The following is a 22,846-nucleotide window of genomic DNA, read 5'->3' on the forward strand; positions in this document are numbered from 1 at the left end:
AACGATGAAGGGACCCAATGGGCTAGCTGCTCAGCCCCCTTTCCCAGGGGCTGCTCCACCATCCCAATCCCCAGGATGACTTCCGAGGCCCAGCCACAGTGCCCAGTATGACCTGGCTCACTCTACCACAGCTAAGTGAACCAGGTGTGGGCAGCAGCAATCACACCAGTTAGTTTCCTCTTCAGGAATCTGGATTTTTTAACCAAGAGCAAAGCAGGCAATCTCTTGTTGGCTGGATCTGCAATACCACGTCCTACCATTTGTGTGAATAACAGAGAAGAGCAAAGCAAGCACACAGACAGAAGCAGAGATAGAAGGTATTTCTCATGCTTGCTGCTTCCTACCTCCCTTCCCCCTTGCCACAGTGAGACACCTCCGTGTCCTTATCAGAAACTGCTCTTTTCTGTTAAGCTCGTTTGAAAAAGGCAGGCCATCATACTCATCTCTGCGTGCGAAGTTCCTGGCACATAGTAGATACTCAGTAAGTGTTTGGAATAGAATGGACAAACGAATAAATGAGGGAATGAGCAGTACAAAGTTCATGGGGGAGGTCCATGATGCCTGTTGATAGACTAAGATACTGTGACCAAGAGACATTTGAAGACAGCTTTCTTGACAAGGCAGTGACACTGCCATTAAGAAACCCAGAGAGAGACTCCTGGGAAATGTCATAATGACAGTATTCTACGCACATGCTGGAGAAGCCGATCAGGAGATCAGGAAATAATAATTTCCAACCCGTCCTGGATGTCTTAAAGTCAGCCTGCTGCTGGCTAGCAGGGGCTTCGGCCACCACCCTAAGTCACTGAGCTCTGGCTCAATGAGCAGTGCTTTGCAAAGAAGTCTGTCCTGAATTTCTAGTGATGTTTCATGTCTGTCCCAGTGCCCATGCCTTCCAATGCAGTGACATGTTCCTTTGAAGGACGGGTACCTTAGTAGCAAGGAGTAGTCTGTGCCTGACGGTGGAGGTCTTATTCTAGCCCGTAGGTGGACCTGGTGGTGACAGCATCTGCCTCCTGCTGTGCTGCACACAACACACAAGGTTCTCACTACCTGCAAAGTGCTGCACAGAGAGCCTGGCTCCTAGTAAGTGCTCAATAAAGACGACTTAGCCTGTCTCAGCCTGTTTCCTGTCAGCAGACTGAATTAAATCAAATCAAATGCTTTCTAAGGTTCTTCCCATTCAAAATGTCTATGATTTTTATCAGTCATAGCACAGATTGGGGGCATAGCTCTGGGGCATTTTTGGTGTCACCCAATCAAGCCTGTGACTAAATCAAAACCTGCCAAGAAAACAAGCATCTCATGAGGACTAAAGGAGCCACACTGGGGTTGGTGACAGTGATGGCAGCGCTCTTTTGAGCAGTTAACGGTCGTTAGCTGGTCTCCCCAGGTCCCCCGAGTACCTCTGCTGCTAATTAGGAAAGATGCAGCAAGCGGGCGTCCTGGTCCCCAGGGCTCCCTCTTCATAATTTCTCATGACTCCTACTGCTTTGTGGTTGCTGCTCCATCCCATTAGTGCAGGCTGCTCTCCTTATCTCTGATTGATGGATATAAAGTAGGACAAAGGCAGCAAGAGGAGCCAGCAAGCCTGGGTCCCCAGGCAATGCCTCAAGTACCATCCTGACACCTCCCAGCAAAATCTAGACACTCACTTGGGGCCCTGAACTTGACCCACCTTCGTTCCCTCAGTATTCGTGAAAGGCCTCTATATGGGGCAGGCATGTGTAACCAGGCACAGAACTTATAAACAAGCAATCCATGTAACATAAGTGTTTTCATACATACATGAAAGTGTGTTGAAAGTAGCTGGTGCTGCTGGGGAAGGTCCTAAAGGGGGGAATTTATGATTAGGGCCCGTGCCTACTTGAGCACCTGATGAAGGTCACGAGGCATCTAACTTGGTTGCCCAGTCCACACCCCTTTTTTCCTGTAGCCCCTGTGAACTGAGGTCCCAGGACACCTAGAATATGTACCTGAATAAGTAATGACTGTAATGGTTATTCTCCACTCCTCCCTCTAGGTCCATTCTCCACCTTTCTCAGTTTCCAGGAGACTGAACAATATGGATTCCATCACTGGGCCCCTCTGGCTGTCTTTAGTAGAACCAATAAGAATCGCCAGAAGGAGATGGCAGGGCATGCAGAGAGAGGTCAGAGTGTATATTTCCCAAGCCCCCTCCTTGCTGGGCGGTGGTTGCAAAATGCTGGCTCCTCCACCCAGGGCCACACTCCTGTGGGGTGGCTCCTCCATTTGCATCAGCTCTTGCAGAGTTCCAGGACCACTCCCTTCCCCTGAGCCTTCAGGCCGAGGGTGCTGCCATCCCAGCCCAGGGCACTTTACTGCTTCCCATTGTTCCCTCAACCTGGCTCAGTCTCTGTCTCCTCTCTTCTCTGCGTTCATAGCCTTGTCAAGAGAGTCTAGTCCCTTTCCTTTGGACGGTGCCATCTGTTTCCTGCCAGGACCCTGACTGAGACAGATGTTTACATAAATACTTTGAGACTAACGGATTTAGATCAATCCCAGAGTTATTTCCCTAGTGGGCACAATATTTTGTAGAGGGTCTCATTTGTAAACTTAAGAAAGGATTTTACAAATGAATGTCTACGTAAACCTTCTTCAGTATCTTTTTCCCCTAGGAAGCTTTCAGGAAGCTTAAAATCCCTTGGAATTCGATCCTCCTGGTTTTTTGCTATGAAATCACTGCTCAGAATTATTTAGTAACTGCAAATACTCTCAGGACCGAGCTAAGAACGTCTCACTCAGGCACGCAGAGCCCATTACGAGGAAGCTCTGGCCTGCCTGGCTGGCTTACTTCGCCCCTCCCAGTCCGCACCTCTCCAACCACAGCCCCCACAGCATCCCATCTCTCCAGTAGCTGAACTTCTTCAAAGCCCTGCTCAAATTTTCCTCCCAGTCTTGCCTAATATGCCACTTCTCCTAGCCTTCACTTCCTCTCTGTTCTCTCTCTACATTGGGTTATTTTTAAATTAACGCTCAGTAAATTGGCTCTCTGAGGGGCATATAGGTAGGTCTCTGCCTTTTAACACATGTGTGGATTCATGTAACTGTCAGGTAGGATGGATGGCAAACCAAGGCAGGGAGTAGGAGGGACACATGTCCCACCCACTGACTCAGCAGTCCTGGAAATTCTATGTACCATCTCCACTATCTGGAAAAGAAAGCCTTTGAAACTGCGCTTTCATCCCAAGGACTGAAAGGCCTGAAAGGCCTGAAAGGGACCATAGGGCCTAAAGGAAGAAGCCCATTAACACTTTTGGGTATTCACGCCCCCACCCTGGAAAGCTAACACCATCTTTAACTGTCAATCAATATGTAACTTCTTCACCCTCCCCCACCCTGCCTTATATAAGTCCTCAGAACAAAGGACTCCCTTTCTGACCACCTGGCCTCAAGCCACCTGGCTCTTACCCTTACCACCCGTGCCCTTGCCACCCTTGCTCTTGCCCTTCTCCCCAACCTTGGCTAGGCCCATTTTCCTCCATGAGGATGGATCACCAATAAACCGTGTTTGCACGCTAACAGACTCGCTGATCTGTAATTCTTTACTGCAGTGGCAAGGAGAACCAGGTTTCTGGGAGTTTCTCCCTGTAACATAACCACCAGTACAAACAGGATACAAACAGATCCATCACCCACAAAAGCCATTATGCTATCCCTTTAGAGCCATGTATGTGGTATGCGTGTGTGTGTGTGTGTGTGTAGTACATATACAGAGAAAAAAAATTATTACGAGAAATTGGTTTTATGTGATTATGGAGGCTAGCAAGTCACAAAACCTGCAGGGTAAATCAGGCAACTGGAGACACAGGAGAGCTGATGGTATAGCTCCCATCCAAAGGCCAGCAACCTCGAGACCCAGGAAGAGCTGGTGTTTCAGTTTAAGTCCAAAGGCAGGAAAAGCCTATGTCCTAGTTTGGAAGCAGTCAGGCTAGAGGAGTCCTCCCTAGTCCTGAGTGGATCGGCCTTTTCATTCAACTGATTAGACGAGGCCCACCCACATTAGAGAGGATGATATGCTTCATTCAGATCACCAATTTAAATGTTAATCTCACCAAAAACACCCTCACAGACACTCCCATAATAATATTTGACCAAGTATCTGGGCACCCTGTGGCCCAGTCAAGTTGACATATAAAATTAACTATAGCAAACATATAAATAGAATCAAAAAGTGTGTGAACTTTTGAGACTGACTTCTTTCATTCAACATAATGCATTTGAAACCCATTCTAGCGGGTGTATGTATCAATATTTTATTTCTTGTTATTGTATAGTCATATAACCATTTGTTCATGCTCTTACTCATGGAAGAATATTTATGTTCTTTCCAGTTTGGAGCCACTATAAACACTCATGTACAGGTTTTTGCATGAACATAAGTTATAATTTCTGTAGGATAACCTGGGGGTAGAATTGTTGGGTCATATAATGAGTGTATATTTAACTTCATAAAGAATTGACAAAGTGTTTTCCAGAGTGCTTGTGCCATTAGGCATTCCTATCAGAATGCATAAAAGTTCCAGTTTTTTTCTCATCTTGTTACCAAGCAAACCAGGGCTCATTCATATGGTGCGTCGGTGTATGACCCAACAATTAGTTTTGAGAAAAATGGGGCTGGGGGCACTTCAGCTTGGAGTCCTTTTCTCCCATGACATCCAGCACTTCCCTTGCTCCCCAAAAGGCTATAAACCAAAACCAAGCCCAATAGTTACCCATCCCTTATCTATCAGCTCTCTACTTCGGGTCTGGGGTACGTTGTCTTCAGCCTCCATGTTACAGTCCAGGAAAGCATGTGCCATGTTACTCTGGATCATGGTGAAGTCCAAGAAAGGCACAAGTCCTAAGAGAGTGTCTTTCCTCTATGTCCCGAGTTCCAAGAGGCAGAGTCCTTGGTGGCTTCAGAGTCAGCTGGAGCCAGACACAATCAAAGCAGCAGCGTGCCTGCTTTCTTACTAGCCCGGGCCGCATGGCTGGATCCTGACTACAAACTGCATAGCTGCTTGCTGCCTCCCACGTGGCTGCTACAATAGCCTCCTCTATCGTGACACCCTTACATTGTTAAAGAGTGGGGGTCCCGTAAAATCCCCAGAGCCTTCCGGTTGGGGATGAGAAGAGGGGAACAGCTTTTAAGGTGCCTTTGCATAACTATGGCTCATGGCTAGTGTCTTAGTTATGTAAATGGCCTTGGTTCTTCCAAGGCCCCAAGGAGATGGGAGGGGTTTTGACCATGGAATGATGAGGGAAGGGCACACAGGTCCTGCGCAAGGTTCTGTGAATGGTCAGAACCAGTTACTAGGCCCACTGCCTCACAGGCCCCAGTCAGGGATTTAAAAATAAGGTGGCAGCCATTTTTAGAGAGAGGAGAGGAGATTCACTTGGTTTGGAAAAAGAGTAGGGAGTACCACGCGGTTTACAAGGAGAGCAGAAGGAACTCCGTGCAGCTTTGAAAGGGCAAAGAGAGAACCATGCATGATCCAGTGCAACATGGCACATGTTTTTCTGGACTGTTATACGGAGGCTGATGACATCGTACCCCAGATCCTGAAGGAGAGAGCTGGCAGATAAGGGATGGGGACCTTCTGGGGATGTTTTTGGCTTCTAGCTTTTTGGGGAGCAAGGGGAGTGCTGGGTCCCGTGGGAGAGCAGGGCTCTGAGCTGAAGTGCTCACTGCCCTCCCCAGGTTGGAATATTGTAAATAAAGACCTGTTTTCCTCAACACTAGTTGTTGGGTTTTACACCAAGGCACCACCTGAAAGAGCCCCCATTCACTTTGTAACAACATCATGCTTCTCTGTGCTCCTCTCTTACTTCAACTCTTAATCCAAAACCGCATGGCACCTTCCTTCACATCAGACCTCATGGTAGACAGGGAGGAACCCTTCTATATCCTTTCAAACCATGTGGCCTCTTCTTTCATGCCCACACCCCAATTTTAAAAGCTGACCCTGAGTACCATACGTCATTGTTATGAAAAGTATCTTAAGCCACATTATCCGCCCTTTTACTCAGGCAGCAGCACAGCTATTATCTAGCTATCAGCTTGCTATAGATTTGCAAAATACCTTAAAAGCTATATTATCTCCTTCCCCCACCCCCAACTATGGACTATGTGGAATTTGGGGATCCCTCCCCTACTCTGTTACAATCTGAGGTATTTGTATTGTCAGTAATTTCCTTTATTTTAAACCCATTCTAATAGGCATACAGTGATATCTAATCATGGTTTTAATTTTCATTTCCCTAATGGCTAATGATCTTGGACATCTTTTCCTATGCTTAGTTGATTTCCATATATTCTTGGTGAAGTGCTTATTCAAGACTTTTACCTATTTTCTAATTGGGTTTGTTTTCTTTTACCATTGAATTTTGAGAGTTGTTTTTAGGATATTCTGGACACAAATTATTTGTCAGATATGTGATTTGCAAATGTTTTGTATTAGTATATAGCCTGTCTTTTCAAATTGTATTTTTCACAGAGCAAATTTTTAATTTTAAAGAAACCACATTTACCAGTTTTTTCTTTTGTGGATCATGCTTTGGTTGTATAACTAAGAACTTTTGCCCAACCATGTCACAAAGATATTCTCCTATGTTTTCTTCTAAATGCTTCATAGTTTTGCATTTCATTTTAAATCGATTATCCCTCAAATTATGAGATATATAATTGTATAAGGTATAAAGATTAGGAGGAGGTTTATTTATTTGCATACAGATGTCCAACTGTCCCAAATTATTTATTGAAAAGACTGTCCTTCCTCACTGAATTTCTTGGAACAGTTATCAAAAATCAATTGGCCATATTTGTGTGTTTATTTCTAGACTCTATTTTCTCCCATTGATCTGTGTATGTATGTACCCTTTTCCCAATAGCACACTGTTTTGTTTATTTCTTAATCTTTTTTTATTTTTATTTTTTTCTTTTCCTTTAACTTTTTGGTTTTTCAATTACAGTTGTCCCATTTTTCCCCCATTGCTCCCCCCCACCCAGCCCACCCCTTCTCCCGCAATCATATCTCTCTCAATTGTCCATGTCCATGAGTCATTTATAGACGTTCCTTGACTAGACCCTTCCCTTACTTATCCCCCTTTTCCTCCCTCTCCCCTCCCCCCTATTGACTACTATTTTGCTCTTTGTCCTGCTTAGTTCTTTTGTTTGTGTTGTTCTTTAGTTTCCTGTATTAGGTGATATCAAATGGAACTGCCTTTTGAACCAGCGATTCCACTGCTAGGATTATACCCGAAAAATCCTAAAACCCTAATTCAAAAAGACTTATGCACCCCTATGTTCATAGCAGCCCTGTTTACAATAGCCAAGTGCTGGAAACAGCCTGAGTGCCCATCTGTAGATGAGTGGATCAAAAAATGGTGGTACATCTACACAATGGAGCCCTATGTAGCAGAAAGAAAGAAGGAACTCCTGCCATTTTCGACAACATGGATGTAACTAGAGCACGCTGTTTTGATTACTATAGTTTTAGGGCAAGTCTTTAACTGGGTAATGTGATTTCTCCCACTTTATTCTTCGTTTTCAAAATCGGTTCAATTATTCTGAATCCTTTTCCTTTCCATGGAATTTAAAATAAGCTTTCTGTATCTAAAAACCAAAATCTTACCCGCATTTTTATTGAAGTTTTATTAAATCTATAGATCAGGCCTGCAGCTGAGATGCTCTTCGCCGACGACGCAGCTTTGACATCACACTCCGAAGAGGGACTCCAGCAGCTAGTCACTTGCCTTTCCCACGCATGCAAGGAGTTCGGACTAGCCATCAGCCTGACGAAGACGAACGTTATGGCTCAAGGCACGGGGACTCCCCCATGCATCACCATCGACGGGTACACCCCGGAGGTTGTCAACGACTTCACTTACCTCGGGTCCACCATCTCGAGCTCTCTGTCAGTCGACTTGGAGGTCAACCGGAGAATCGCCAGGGCAGCCACAGGTATGGCCAGACTGAACCGGCGAGCGTGGAACAATTCCAGCCTCACTGAGAAAACCAGACTGCGCATCTACCAAGCCTGCGTACTCAGCACTCTCCTCTATGGCAGTGAGACGTGGACCACCTACGCAAGGCACGAAAGGAAACTCAATAGCTTCCACATGAGGTGCCTGCGACGCGTCCTGCATGTCGCCTGGCAGGATAAGGTCCCCAACACCGAGGTGCTGAAGCGAGCCAATATGAGCAGTTTGCATGCAGTTCTTAGCGAGAGACGCCTCAGGTGGCTCGGCCATGTCAAAAGAATGGATGCAGGCCGTATCCCCAAAGACCTCCTCTACGGCGAGCTAGCAGAAGGCCAGAGGATGACAGGGCGCCCAAAACTGCGGTTCAAAGACATCTGCAAAAAGGACATGACACAATGCTCCATCAATCTCAACACATGGGAAGTTCAAGCAGACGACCGCCTAGCCTGGAGGCTCGCGGTCAGGCAAGGTATGTCACGCGCAGAGGCTGCGCGCAACGAGGAGGCGGTCCAGAAAAGATCGAGGCGGAAGCAGCGTCAACAGCAGCAACAACAGCCATCTGCCTTCACCTGTACCAAGTGCGGCAGGGATTGTCACTCCCGAGTCGGACTGCACAGCCATTCTCGGCGGTGCAGATAGACTCTAAAGAAGCTACGCCATCGTCTCTCGAGACGGACGGCTGCCGACGACGACGACGACGAGATCAGGCCTACATCCTGTGACTCTGTTAAACTAATTTATTAGTTTCAAGAGGTTTTTGGTAGATGTCTCTCAATTTTCTGTGTACAAAATCATGTTGTCTATAATAGAGACAGTTTTATTTATTTATTTACAATCTGTACGCTTTTAATTTCTTTCTTTTTTTTTTTTTTTTTTTTTTTTTTGCCATATTTAACTGGCTGGAGTCCCAGTGATAATGAATAAGATTAATGAAAGTGGACTGATGAAGAAAATATTTAGTCTTTCACCAGTAAGTATGATTTTGGCTATAGTTTTTTGTAGATGTCCTATAGAAGATTGAGGAAGCTCCCTTCTATTTAGTTTACTGAAAATTTTTATCATAAGGAGAAGTTTTACTCTGTCAATGCTTTTTCTGCATTAATTCATATGATCATGTGTTTTTTCTTCTCCAAACTATTAACATGATACAGTGCACTGATGGACTTTGAATATTGAACGAGCTTTGCATTCCAAAGGAAAACTTCATTTGATTATGGTGTTCTTTTCTTTTTATGTATTGCTGAAATTGATTTGCTAACATTTTAGGAGGATTTTTATGTCTATATTTATGAAACACACTGATTTGCAGTTTTCTTTTTTGTACACACTTTGCCATGTTTTGTACTAAGGTAATCCTGGCCTCATAAAATGAGTAGGCAAATGTTCCTTCCACTCCAGTTTCTAGAAGATATTATACAAAATGGATGTTATTTCTTCACATTTGTGGTAGTACTAGCCAGTGAAATCATCTGGTCCCAATGATTTCTTTTACAGGATATTTTTAACTATGAACTTAATTTCTTAAATACTAGTTAAAGTTACCTCTTATCTTGGGTAAGTTTTGGTCGTTTGTGAGGTTTTAAGCAATTGGTCCATCTTGTCTAAGTTGCAGTGTTTATGGGTATAGAGATGTTCACAGTGTACCTTTGTTATCCTTTTAATTGTAATGCCCCCTCTTTCATTCTTGATTTCTATCATTTGCGTCTTTTATATTTTTTTCTTTGTCAGTCTTGCTAGACCCATACTATTTGATAGCTCCTTTCACTTTTTGTCTCTTTCTCACTTCTTTGCATTGTAGTAGTGTTGTCCCCATGTACATTTTATGTACTTCCCCAAGGTTCTTCCCAGGATCTAGCATGGAGCCCTATACACTGTTGAGTAGATGATGTATTTTTCTTTTAAATAAGAGAAGCTCCCACAGGCCTCTCATAATGCAGTTATGACTCCTCAAGCTAGATTTTGATGGCACCTTTGTCTGTTGCTGTCAATATACTTGGTTAGAAGCAGCAGCACCTGTTACTGGCTCCTACGGGTAGTTCATCACCTCTCTCCTCCACTCATATACACTGTCTCCTCTGTCTCCTCTAAGCAGGAACAGTTCTCCAGTGCATTGGTCAAGTAGAGGGACATTCACTGAGTCATTAGACTAGGAGTAAGTTTTTCTTCCCCTTTTCTCTTGATATTACATTTTTTTTCCTTTACTTCCATAAATCTGGGAAGGAAAGAAGGGGCACTTATAGGCAGCTTCTATTTAGGAATCACTCAATCCTGAGCAGCAGATTTTTAATCTCTTCTGGGATTTTGTGGGTTCTTTTTCTCTCTTTAGGACAAATCCTAAACCAATTTATACAAGCAAACGACAGACAGCTCAGTGAACTCCAAATCCTATTTCTCGTAAGAGCTGTGACAAAGTGATCAACCAAATTTTAAAGCACAATTTTAAGTAACCCAGCTTAAATTTCCTTCAGCTTTTTTGAAGTACAGAAGAAATCAAGTTACAAGTAAAAGCATTATTGGGAAGCATCCTTACAGTGACCTTTTCAAAGACTTGATCAAGATTTATTAAGTTTTAATTAGATTGAAGCACACACTCTGATGAATACAAAGCAAGTATCAAGCGTGGTCAACCTTGAGAGTATTTGCACTGGTATAAAGACAATTAGACTTGGCACCAGCGTTTAAAATCCATATCTCTCACGTGCTGTATGATTCAAGCTCTAGATCCATTGATAAGTTATTAAGAAATATAAGGCTCATAGAAAAAAAATTGTGAAACTGGGATAATAACTCCCAAAGGGTGTTTTGTGAAGAATAAAATAACTTGGGTGAACGTAATTAGCACAGTGTTGGCACACCAAGGGTCCTTGATCAATCTTGGCTGGTCGAATGGAGGCTTTCAACGATAAGCTTACTATCTAATTGGAAAACCAAAAAATAAATGCATAAAACATGAAAAAAAAATAACCTTACATGGACTGGACAAAATATAGACTTCATACTTATGAGTGGAATAAAACTTTTAAAAAGCATCACTTGTAGAAAAAATTTGACCAAGAAACACATTTGGGAGGAAGGAAGACATCAGTTGGGTCTGAAAAAATGGGCACAGTTTGGATCGGCGGAGAGAGAGCAGCAAGCAGTAGAGCCACCATGACTAAAGACACAACACAGAAAAGGTTGTGCCACAGCCAACACCCATATGCAAGCCTTCAGATGCCATCACGAGTAGAACGAAACAAAATTAAAACAGTGTGTGAAACCTAAGTACTACTTGGCCTCTAGCTATACCCTTCAGTAAGCTTCATGCCTCATCACACCAGCAATGACACATACTCAGATTCCCAGCATCAGCCTCTCTGGCAGAACCTCTCCAGAATTTCTGGCAGAGGGACAGCCTCAAGATACATTCATCAGGCAGCCACATGCTGAGCATCTGCCTTAACTGCAGGCCTTCTTACACCTCAGCCTCTCACGCTCTCCAAAGGAAAGATTGCAGTCTTTCTCCTCTTCGAAACAAGTAAGCTCAATACACACAACATGGAAAAGAGTAGGTGATGGTCCACGTTGGGTGATGGATGGTGTGTGCAGGCAAGTTGCTCCACCCTGTTGCAGCACCGGGAAAACATCTCCCTTTGTAGCACACTTGGCGCAATGGCTTGTTCGTGTCCCCAAGTGCCCTACTGGGAGCTCCCTGTGTTAGGGAGCATCAACCAAATTTTTGATAAATCCTAGTCATCAGGCTAGAAAACCTATTTCCTGCAAAAAGAAAAATGCCCTTTGTTACAAAATGAAACAGGAAAAAATTTATATTTTCAAAAGCACATTCAGAGCATTCTGTACCAGGTAGTATGCTAAGTACTCTGTGAATATTACCTTCCTTCATTATATGGTTTTAGGAGGATGGTAAATGTATCCATAATTTACAGGTAGTGAAACAGATTCCACATAGAGAGATGACATCACAAAGAAGATGGTACAATAGGGATTTGAATGTAGGCTTGTCTGACTTGAAAGCCTGTACTGAATGTGCTAAATGCCGAGATGAATTACGTGGCCTGAAAAGGATTCTGTAAGTTACACTACACAGTTCCAAGTCCACCCTGTCTGTGAAAGTTTGAGCAGCAATCTGTAAGATTTAAAGGGCAAATAAACAAGTGAAAAGTATGTGCAAACGTAAGCACGACAGGTGTGGAGAACAAGAATTTGATACACATAACAGCTTTGGTGAAAATGTCATGAGATATCATTTCTTAACATCATTATATTTCATTATTGATGCTTTGCAGTCCTCAATTTTATATTTATTTATGGCTTTTTATTATATACCATCTCTTTTTGATATGAAAGTCATGCTGACAAAACATGATTGATTAAAGTTTCTAATTATCTGTCATCACAGCATGACCAGTGGCAAATAGAATGCATTTTCTTGTTTCTTCCAGAAAAAAAAAGAGAGAGCTCCCTAATGCAAGACACAAAACTGTTCCGGTTCATTCAAGTGCTCAGTAAGAATATGCACAGCAAGGCAATAAAATGCGTAGGTGATATCACACAGCCTCCCAACAAAGCTGATTTTCCATTAAGAAGACAATCAGCCAGGGCCAAATGTAAGGACTCCACAAAGAGTCTCTAATGCCAACATTTTATTGAATAATTATGCATTTCTTATCTTTAATTTTGGTACCAGATATAATGGGGTTATATCTGTCCTTCATATGGTAGCCACTAAAAAATCCTATTGAAATTCTGTGTGTGTGTATTACTTACAGTAACACTAGCTGCTGTAACAAACTCTTAAATTATCAATGACCTAACACAGAAGAAATATACTTCTAACTCAAACAACAGGCCAGTGCAGTCAGTGTTGGTGATTAAAGAATTCTATCTTGTGGTTGCCCCATCTGTTCAGGCCTCAGAGTCCCCTCAATCCAGCCAGTGAATGGGAAAAGGCTCAACCACTTTTTAACCTCTTTAGCTTGTAATGGTACCCAAGGCTCAGTTCATGGCAAGAATTAGTCATGATGCCAATAGTGGCTGGGCAGCCTTTTCTCATTAAAAGTCTCACTCTTGGAAGAACAGAGACTGGTAGTGGGCAGGAAGTCGTGTTGCCACTGTTGTTTCTTCTGGCCACCAGCATCCACATGCCTCCCATTTTTTACACACAAGTTTACTCACCCCATCATTGGGTCTCATCCAGGACTGCATCCAGTACTTAGTACAGGAACTCAGAATGAAGAACAGCCATTTCCATCTAGTTTTTAAGAGGTTCTTGGTGATATGGTAAGTCATGCACTAAAAAAACTTATCTCCCCTCCATACACTCAATATACACAGTGTCATAAAGCAGGGATGAGGGGTAAAGGCGCACACCTGTGCTAGGAACATGGCCTTCACCCGCCGCTGGCTAGGGCTGCTGCTGCCTCTGGTAGTTGTGCTGGATTTTGGCTACCACTACCAGGAAGATATGAAAGTGTTTTTGAAGAATGTTGCCCAAAACTACAATTTTATCGCTCACTTACACAGTATTGGGAAATCTGTGAAAGGTTTCAGACATTGTAGACTAGTAGACTGGCCATATTTCAGTTGAATCTTTTGGAAAAAGCCCACTACCCAATAATATAGTAAAGAAAATCTACATGAAACAAGAGAAGCAACTCAAACAAAAACAAAACAAAAAGCCTGACAACTGAGTTGAGAAAAATCAGTGAAAGAATAATGTTCATTGGTTCCATCCTCCATTCAGTTAAGGAAGCTTCTCCCACTTCACCTCCTTTTTTGAAATTTCTAACCCCTTTTGTGTAACAGGATGCCTGAAACATATTCAGTAATTTACATCTGTTTGATGGATTGAATATTTGCTAAGCGAATCCTTGTGAAGAAAGCAAAGATGTGTGCCATTGGTTCCCTACCATCAGTAGTCTGCTTTAAAACACAAATGTACTGGTAGGAGGGCTGCAGGTGCAGAATGGGCTGGTCCCTCACCAACGTGTGATGGATAAAAATTCAGGAGGGATATCTCAGGAGCAAGGAGTCCCAGCACCACACCAGGCCCTCAGCCCAGGGTTTCAGTACCAGGAAGATAAGTCCCCACAACTTCTGACTGCAAAAACCAGTGGGGATTGAGTTGGTGGATGAAACTTCTACAGTCCCAAGCAATTCCTCTTAAAGAACCCACACACAGACTTACGCAGAATCACTCATCTGAGCTCTAGCACCAGGGTAGCAGCTTGAAAGGTACCAGTGGTATACAGGGAGAAATTAAAGTGTCTGGCATCAAGGCCAACAGAGGCCACTGTCCCTTTTCTAAACCCTGCCCCCACAGAGCTGGCAAGCTGGTGCCTTATCTGAGACTCCATCAATTTAGCTAACACTGTTGTCCTACCCTGAAGATCTCCAGAGACTCCACCCCACCCAACTTACAAGCTACTTTTACATATGAATGGTGTGTTGGCTCATGCTTCTCAACTTCCTAAATTCTATCAAATAAGCATCAGTGAGACTCAGTGAGCCCCAACCCCATACCTCTTGCTAAGTGGCCCAAGGCCTGGCACTAGCTGCAGCCAGCCTAGATTCACAACTTAGTTTTGGATGGGAATCTCCAAGCCCAGCACAAAGAGCAGCCATCTCAGATTGCTTTATAGCTCAGGCAGGGTGGTCCTGGGAAAAACACAGGTGGGGGCTGACCTTGACCTGAACCACCCAGGAAACCCCAGAGCCTGAGCATTCAATGGACAGCTACAGACCACATTGGAGCACCATCACCCTGCCCCCACACAATTGATCCTCCACATAGGATGGATGGATGGATGTTGGTGGTCAGTGGTCACAGCCAGTCCTTGCAGTTGACTAACATGGGTAAATCCCTCCCATTGACCTGCCAACAGCAATCAAGGCTACAAGAGGAGGGTGTACTCAGATCACATGAAGGGCTCACCTCAAGTACCCACCTTCGGTGATAAGGAAGGCTGTGCCACTTGACCCTACAGGACACCCACTACACTAGGCCACACTACCAAGACATGGAGTCAGAAGAGCTCTACCTAATAAATAGGAAAAAACTCAGGGAGGCTGCCAAAATGAGGAGACAAAGAAACATGGCCCAAATGAAAAAATAGATCGTCGTCGTCGTCGGCGGCGGCGGCAGCCGTCCGTCTCGAGAGACGATGGTGTAGCTTCTTAAGAGTCTATCTGCACCGCCGAGAATGGCTGTGCAGTCCGACTCGGGAGTGACATGGTATCTGTCTCCTCCCGTGTTGAATCGACATCATGCGATGACGCTGAAGCTACAGAGCCTGGGCAGGGTAATATGGAGGGTCTGCTGTTGCCCATGCAGCAGACCCCCCCTCTCTTCGCAGCTGAAGGGTCCAAGGGAAAGACGGAGTCAATACAGCTTGGGTTCAGGTGCGCCGCAGGAGTTGCCGGTGTTGACTACAACGTCAAACCGCCTTAGGGACTCCGGCTCCGGATTTTCTGTCGGGGTTTACTCCCTTAGCCTTTCCCCTGAAGAGGTATGCCGCAAGGCAGCGGAGGTTTTTTGGAGTCAGAGTTTTCCTTCTCTGATGTACCCTGACTGGAAGATCGAACCAGCGACACTTAGCTCGCAGGCTGACGCTCAATCCACTGAGCTAAACCAGCCAGGGCCAACTAGCTAGGTACCACATTGCTAATTTGCTATTTCCCCCTTGGCCTCCTCAAGGAGACTATATGACCTGGAGCTGAGATTCCTGCCACTCCACCCCATGTGCCAGAGGCTATCCCAAGCGTTTCTCAGGAAACATGCGAGTATGGTAGAAATCTCAGGGCAGAGTGTGGGGAGTCACAAGATGGAGCCAAGGGCTGGGGCAGGGAGGTAGTACGGGACTAAACCAGACCTGCTTTCTACATCAGTAGAAATGATATCATTAAATGATATTATTTGGAGACAGGTGACCAAGCTTAGTGAGAAACCAATCTTGTGTTTCTCACAGAACCTTGCAAGTTATTCTGACACGGACCTAAAGATGTCAATGATCACTACTGTGCTGTATGCTCATTAGACATCACTAGCAAACAGTTGATGTAAATGGGTTTCATGAACAGGGTGAGATGTCAGGACAGTTTGTTGAGATGACAGTTTTATAGGAAAGACTCACTTGAAATAACAAAGTGAAATTCACAAACACAGGGTTGGGGATCCCAGTCAATCAGCAGCAGGAACAAAATGTTAGTGTTTGTAATTCCACTTCCAGGCATATACCCCAAAGCATTGAAAGCAGGAACTCAAAGGAGAATTGTACACCCATTTTCATAGCAGCATTATTCACAGTAGCCAAGGGGTGAAGACAACCCAAGGCCCCACCAATGGATGAATGGAGGCACAGAATGTGGCCTGTCTGTGCAATAAAACAGTATTTGGCCTCAAAAAGGAAGGAAATCCTGACACAATCTACAACATGAATGAACCTTGAAGACACTGTGCTAAGTGAAATAAACTAATCACGAAAGGACAAACAGTGTGTGACTCTACTTTTACAGGTATCCATGAGTAGTCAGATTCATAGACTAGAGAGTAGAATGAATGGTGACTGCCAGGGCCTGAGAGGAGGGAGATGGGACGTTTTGCATGATGAAAATGTTTGGGGGATGGCTGGTGGCGATCATTTCACAACAACATGAATCTACTTAATGCTACTGAACTGTATGCTTGAAAATGGCTAAGATGGTAAATTTTATCTTATGTGTGTTTTACCACATTTTTTAAGTTAGCATCTGAGCTGATGGTGGGGACATGGGAATTAAAAGTGGGCTGGAGACTAAAGAGACCGTGAGCAGAGAAGATGGTGGATGAGTGAGGAGAGGCTCACCTTGCTTGCTCCTAAGGCTGGTCTATAGTTTCAGCTCAGTGTGGACAGAGCATCTGTTGGCATCTGGATACTGGCGGGAGTTGAGCCTTGGCGCTGCTAGCAGCAAAGGAAGCCACCTCTGAGCGACCTGTCTGGTAAGGCTCCTGGAGGAGACACAGGAGAGACGCGAGTTCTGGCTGGCATAGCTCCCCGAGCAGCTGCTGGAGGTGGAGGAGCACAAAGTTTTCTCAATGACCATGGGTCTCCCTGAGAGCAGTCAGAGGTGGACCCTGGCTATGCTCTCTGGCAGAGCAAGGAGTTGACCAGGTGACGTTTGGCTCTGGGAGGTTGGGAGTATTGTCCTCTCACTCACTGATCCAATCCTCTGCTTCATTTAGCCTGCTTTTGATCACTTCTCCTGTGTTCTTCAGTTCAGAGATTGCATTCTTCATTTCTTCCTGGTTCTTGTTGATAGTTTCTCTGTCCTTTTTCGTGCTGCTGTTGTTCTCAGGAAGTTCCTTGTAGCTCCCCTGGAGTTCTTTGTAGCTCCCCTGGAGTTCACTGTAGTTTTCTCTGAGTTTGTTGAGTTCATTGAGCTTCCTCATTACTGTTGTTTTGAATTCCATGTCTGATCATTTGCTTGCCCTATTTATCTATCCTTCCTTCTAGGAATTCCTCCTTTCCTTTTGGTGGGGTGTTGTTTTTCTTTGTGGGGTGTTATTCTGCCTCCCCATTTTGGGTGTCTGTTCTTGTTTGTTTCTGCTTCGTAGATTGATCTGCTTTTATTTTCTGCCTTTGTGGTGTGACCGTCTGTGGTAGAAAATTGTGTGATTCAGTGGTGCAGACTCCTTGATCTCTGTAACTTGATGCTGTTGGGATGCCCTTTATGCCCTTTATTTGGACCCTCTGGGAGGATTTTCGTTTTGTTGGTTGTGTTGCTCTTTGGAGGGTCCTTCCCTTACATTAGCTGACTGAGAGTCACTCTTCCCACTCTGACAGTTGTTGAGCTGCCTCTGACTGACGCCTCTTGGAAGGGAGTCTGGTTATATGATTTCTCCTGTAGCACTGAGGTTGAGTGGCCCTGGGATCTGGTCTGCTGCTCCCCCAGTTTTCTTTCCAGAACCAGCATCCTAAATTTTCTAAAACTCCTCTAGTTCATTTTACCTCCTTCCCGCTGCAGCCCAGGTCGAGCATGGCAAGTGCACACTTTCCCGCCAGCTAATAGGCAGGCCAGGTGGTGGGCGAGTGGGAGGATCAGGGGGGTGTTCCCGTCCTCTGGCGCGCAGGGCAGAAGCGTACTCCCATGTTGGTCAGCGGGTGGGGACGGGACTTACCCCTCACCCCTCACTGGCTGGTGCTGTGCTGGCAAGTGACTTTCCCCTTTGCTGGCAGTGAGCAGGCCGTGGTCGTTACCCCGGGCTGGCTGGCGTGCACGCGGGCAGGTGGCGTTCGCCTGCTCAGGCGGCTGGGTGGGCCGGGGGCATTCCGCTGCGCTGGCTGGCTGCAGCGTTCCCCTGCACCAGGCGGGTGCTTGGCCCAGGGCGCTGAGTGTGGAGGCCTAGTACAGCCCTGCAAGTGGGGTCCTGCATGCAGGCTTCTCAAGGATGTCACTCTGCCTCTAGCCTTTCCTCCCCGCTCTGCAAAAAAAAAAATCATAGCATTTTTTATAAAACAAAAGAAAAGGAAACAAACCAACAAACCACACACACACACACGCACGCATGCACGCACAACACTGCTCCCAAAAAATAGATCAAAATTCCAGAAAAAGAGCTAAATGAAATGGAGATAAGCAGTCTATCAGATGCAGAGTCCAAAACACTGGTTATAAGGATGCTCAAGGAAATTAGTGAGAACCTCAACAGCATAAAAAGATTTAGTCAGAAATAAAGGATACACTAACTGAAATAAAGAATAATTGACAGAGAAACTATAGTAGAGTGGGTGAAGCTGATAATCAAATCAATGAGTTGGAACATAAGGAAGCAAAAAACAAGCTATCAGAACAACAAGATGAAAGAGAATCCAAAAAAGTGAGAATAGTATAAGCAGCCTCTGAGACAACTTCAATAGGTCCAATATTCACATCATAGAGGTGCCAGAGGGAGAAGACAAATAACAAGAAATTGGAAATCTATTTGAAAAAATAATGAAAGAAAACTTCCCTAATTTGGTGAAAAGTATAGACATGCAAGTCAAGGATGCACAAAGAGTCCCAAACAAGATGGATCCAAAGAGGGCCACTCCAAGACACATCATAATTAAAATGCTGAAGGTTAAAGATAAGGAAACTTAAAATCAACAAGATAAAAGAAGTTAGTTATCTACAGGAGAGTTCCCATAATACTGACAGCTAATTTATCAAAAGAAAACTTTGCAGGCTAGAAGGGACTGGCAAGAAATATTCAAAGTCATGAAAAGCAAGGACCTACAACCAAGACTGCTCTACCCAGCAAAGCTATCATTTAGAATCCAAGGGCAGATAAAGTGCTTCCCAGACAAGAAAAAAACTAAAGGAGTTCATCATCACCAAGCCATTACTATATGTAATGTTAAAGGGATTTATTTAAGAAAAAAAAAGATCAAAACCATGAACAATAAAATGGCAAAAAATACATATCTATCAACAACTGAATCTAAAAATCAAACCTAGCAAACAAGAACAGACAGAATCATGGATATGGAGAGCATTTTGATAGTTGCCAGATAGGAGGGGGCTGTGAAGGAATGGGTGAAGAGGTGAGGGGATTAGAAGTACAAATAGGTCATTACAGAATAGCCATGAGGATGTAAAGTACAGTATAGGAAATGGAGTAGCTAAAGAACTTATATGCATGACCCATGGACATGAACAATGGTGTGGGGATTGCCTGAGGGAGTGGGGGGTGCTGGATGGAGGGGGCAAAGGGGGAAAAATCAGGACAACTGCAATAGCATAATCAATAAAATATAATTAAAAAAATTAAAATTAAAAAAGCACAGACAGGGAACTACAAAGACAGAAAAACTCCTCCCATTTTCTGTCTGCTGAAGGGAAATACAGCACACACCACTAACATTCTGTTTTATTTTATTTTTTCCCACCAGAGCTACAGCCTTAGAGATACCCCACTTGCCTCCCAAGGTCCTAGAGACAATAGTTTTTTGTTTGTCCATGGCGTAACATGGGTCTGCATCTGTTCTATCCCTGATAACAGTTATCCTGAAAGCCTGCCACCCACACCAACCCAACAGCACATATTATAGGCTTTTTCTAATAGAGGCACACCTCGTCCAGAAGGGGCTGTCAGGGGCCATATTACTGCAGAAGGCCTCTGTCCTCTTATGCCTAGCAGAATTCTGAAAACACCCCAAACTGGTGCTAGGAGGAAGTCATCCTAGAGATGGCATGTGTATTTGATAGGCTAAGTTCAAAGAGTTTTGTAAAGTGGTTTTTATTAACATCTTAGAAACAAAGAAGCTATGAAACGTTATTCTTTCTTCCAATCTACAGTTTGACCATCTCATAAGCTTTTGAGGACTGATTAAAAACAAATGAAATCAATGCGGTAGCAACTCTCCTAGGCTATGTATGCCTATTTTGTCCCTTCAAAAAGCCTCTATTTCTATCCGAACTTGGTTCCCCTTTGCAAAACATTTTCAGAGCCTATAGTACCTTCTTTGACTTTATTCATTGTGTCAAAGATTTGTTATTAGGTCATTTCCAAAAGCCTGATCTACAGTCAAAAGTATCAATTAACAAGTCTGGTGAGTAAAATGGATGATCAGAGTTCTATCACATGGGCTCAAACATATGGGGCACACAAATAACCTGTACATGAAAATTACAGGTGCAGCTTCATAAAAACCAAGCGCCCTCAGGCAGGACTGCAGAGATATGCACTTTTATTGTCTTTTATTTTGTGACAAAGGCTTCAGAATGCTACAACATACACTTATGAACCCACTGGTTTAAGAAAAAAGCCTTACGTGTAAATTAGATGCCCACCACCACCCCATTCTGCAGTGGCCGGGTCATGCCATCCCTCCACCCTTGCCCAGAGTCACTGATGTTTGTCAACTGGGGTTTCTGTTTCCCACAGGTTCCTTTATACTTCTTTATACTTATGTAACATATGGATCAAAATGAATTATAAAGTATTATTTTGTATATTCTTGAGCCTGTAATGATATATGATAGTCATTCTTGTACAACTTTCTTTTTTTATTCAACCTTATATTTGTAAGATTTATCTGTGTTGACAGGTGCAGTTCTAGTTCATTCATTTTTCACTTTCATTTATTGATCCACAATATGAATATAACACAATTTATCTGGTCTGCTATTGCACATTTAGTTTCTCTCTAATTTGTCACAATTACATATATATCTGCTATGACTATTTTTATAGATGTTTCCTTATCCCATCAATATATTTTAAGTTTTGTTAGTATTCTGCTTTTCCACCCGGGGTCAAGAACTGATGTGCAAGTTCGAGGTGTGGAGGGGTCTCAAAATGTGGTTCCTGGACCAGCAGCATCCATGTCACCTGGAAACTTTTCAGAAATGTAAATTACCAGGCCTCACCACAGACTGACTGAGTCAGGAACTGGGGACAGAGCATAGTGATCTGTATTTTAACAAGATTCTGATGCTCGCTAACATTTAAGTATTACTATTCTAGTCTACCGTAATGATGCCTCTTCTTCTGCATGTCTCATAACCCAAATTAAAATATCCAAAATGTTTGTGCAATGGCTGCAACATTGAAACAAATTCAGAAACTCCCATTGACTGTTTCAAAGCACTATATATGCATTTTAATGAAATATCCAAAGTCTAAGGAGGAGCTTTGAAAATCATAAAGCATAAGACAAATTAGTAATAGTAAATGTGGCAAATTTGTTTCAAAACATTGCTGTTACTTTCTAAGTCATGACTCGTGCATCTAAGGCAACAGTCAGAGAACACAGATATATAAGGGCATAAAGTCATTTTAGTCAAGTGTAAGTGTTTAAAAAAGCACTCAACAGCATCTGAAGCATTAAATATATTTCTGAATGAGTTTCACTATCATCACCCATATGGCACGGAATTTTTTTCCTCTGTATTTCAATGTGTATTCTCGCTTGTAATTTGGCTGTCTGGACTACTTACAATTTTATACTCTTGGAACAAACAAACAAAAAGTCTTATCTTGGGATTTGTTGGTAAGGCATGGTGGCCTTCTGGAGTAAGATGGAGCAGTAAGGAGAAGAGGGTGAGAACTGCCCACTCACCAGGCTCAGGGGAAGGGTGCCAGACAGATCAATAGTGGAAAGTCAGCAAACCAGGCACAGCCCAGCATCAGTGGGCATGGCATTTTCTTGTCACAATTTAGGAACACAGCTGATGCCGTGGGTCTTTGGGATAACTGGAGGTTCTCAGTGAGTGAGTAAGCATGGCTTTTGGTCATAAAGACAAACCATGGATAGAGAAATCCAAGAATCAGTAAGTTTTCATCTAGTGTAGACTCTGATCAAAGGACAGAGAGGGAACTGTCAAGGGTGAAGAATGATCCCATTCTCATCAAAGGATAGGGGTTAGTTACTCAAAGGACCGAGGACAAGATGCCAGGAGAGCTCAAGTCCTAGGAAAGAGCATGGGGAAGGTCAAGCACAGAGACTCCATTAGCAAAAGGGAGGTGGCGTGATGACCCTAGGTTCAGGTGGGAACTGGGTAGAGGAGGGCAGCCTTGGGACATCCCTCTAAGGGTCAGAGCTGCCCAAAGAATAACTGAAAGGCAAGTCCTTAGATGGAGCATGTAAGTACATATGGTCTCAATCAGGTTAGGCCCAGATGTAAGGAGCTGGGGGAAAATGAAGAGAAGATCAACAGAAAAAAAAAGGAGAAGGAAAAATAACTCAAATGTTTAACATACTCATCTATGCCTCTCTTTTCCCAAGGGATTTATGAATAGAATTGTCCAATCCCCTGCCTTGAGGGCATAAGGTAAGTGGAAGAGGAGCCTGCTGAACTCAGGTGGGCATCATGGGGAGCTGACTGGAGCCGGGGAACA

This window comes from Furipterus horrens, unplaced genomic scaffold (genome assembly GCF_987537825.1).
Source record: "Furipterus horrens unplaced genomic scaffold, mFurHor1.1.pri manual_scaffold_5, whole genome shotgun sequence".
NCBI classification, from domain to species: domain Eukaryota; kingdom Metazoa; phylum Chordata; class Mammalia; order Chiroptera; family Furipteridae; genus Furipterus; species Furipterus horrens.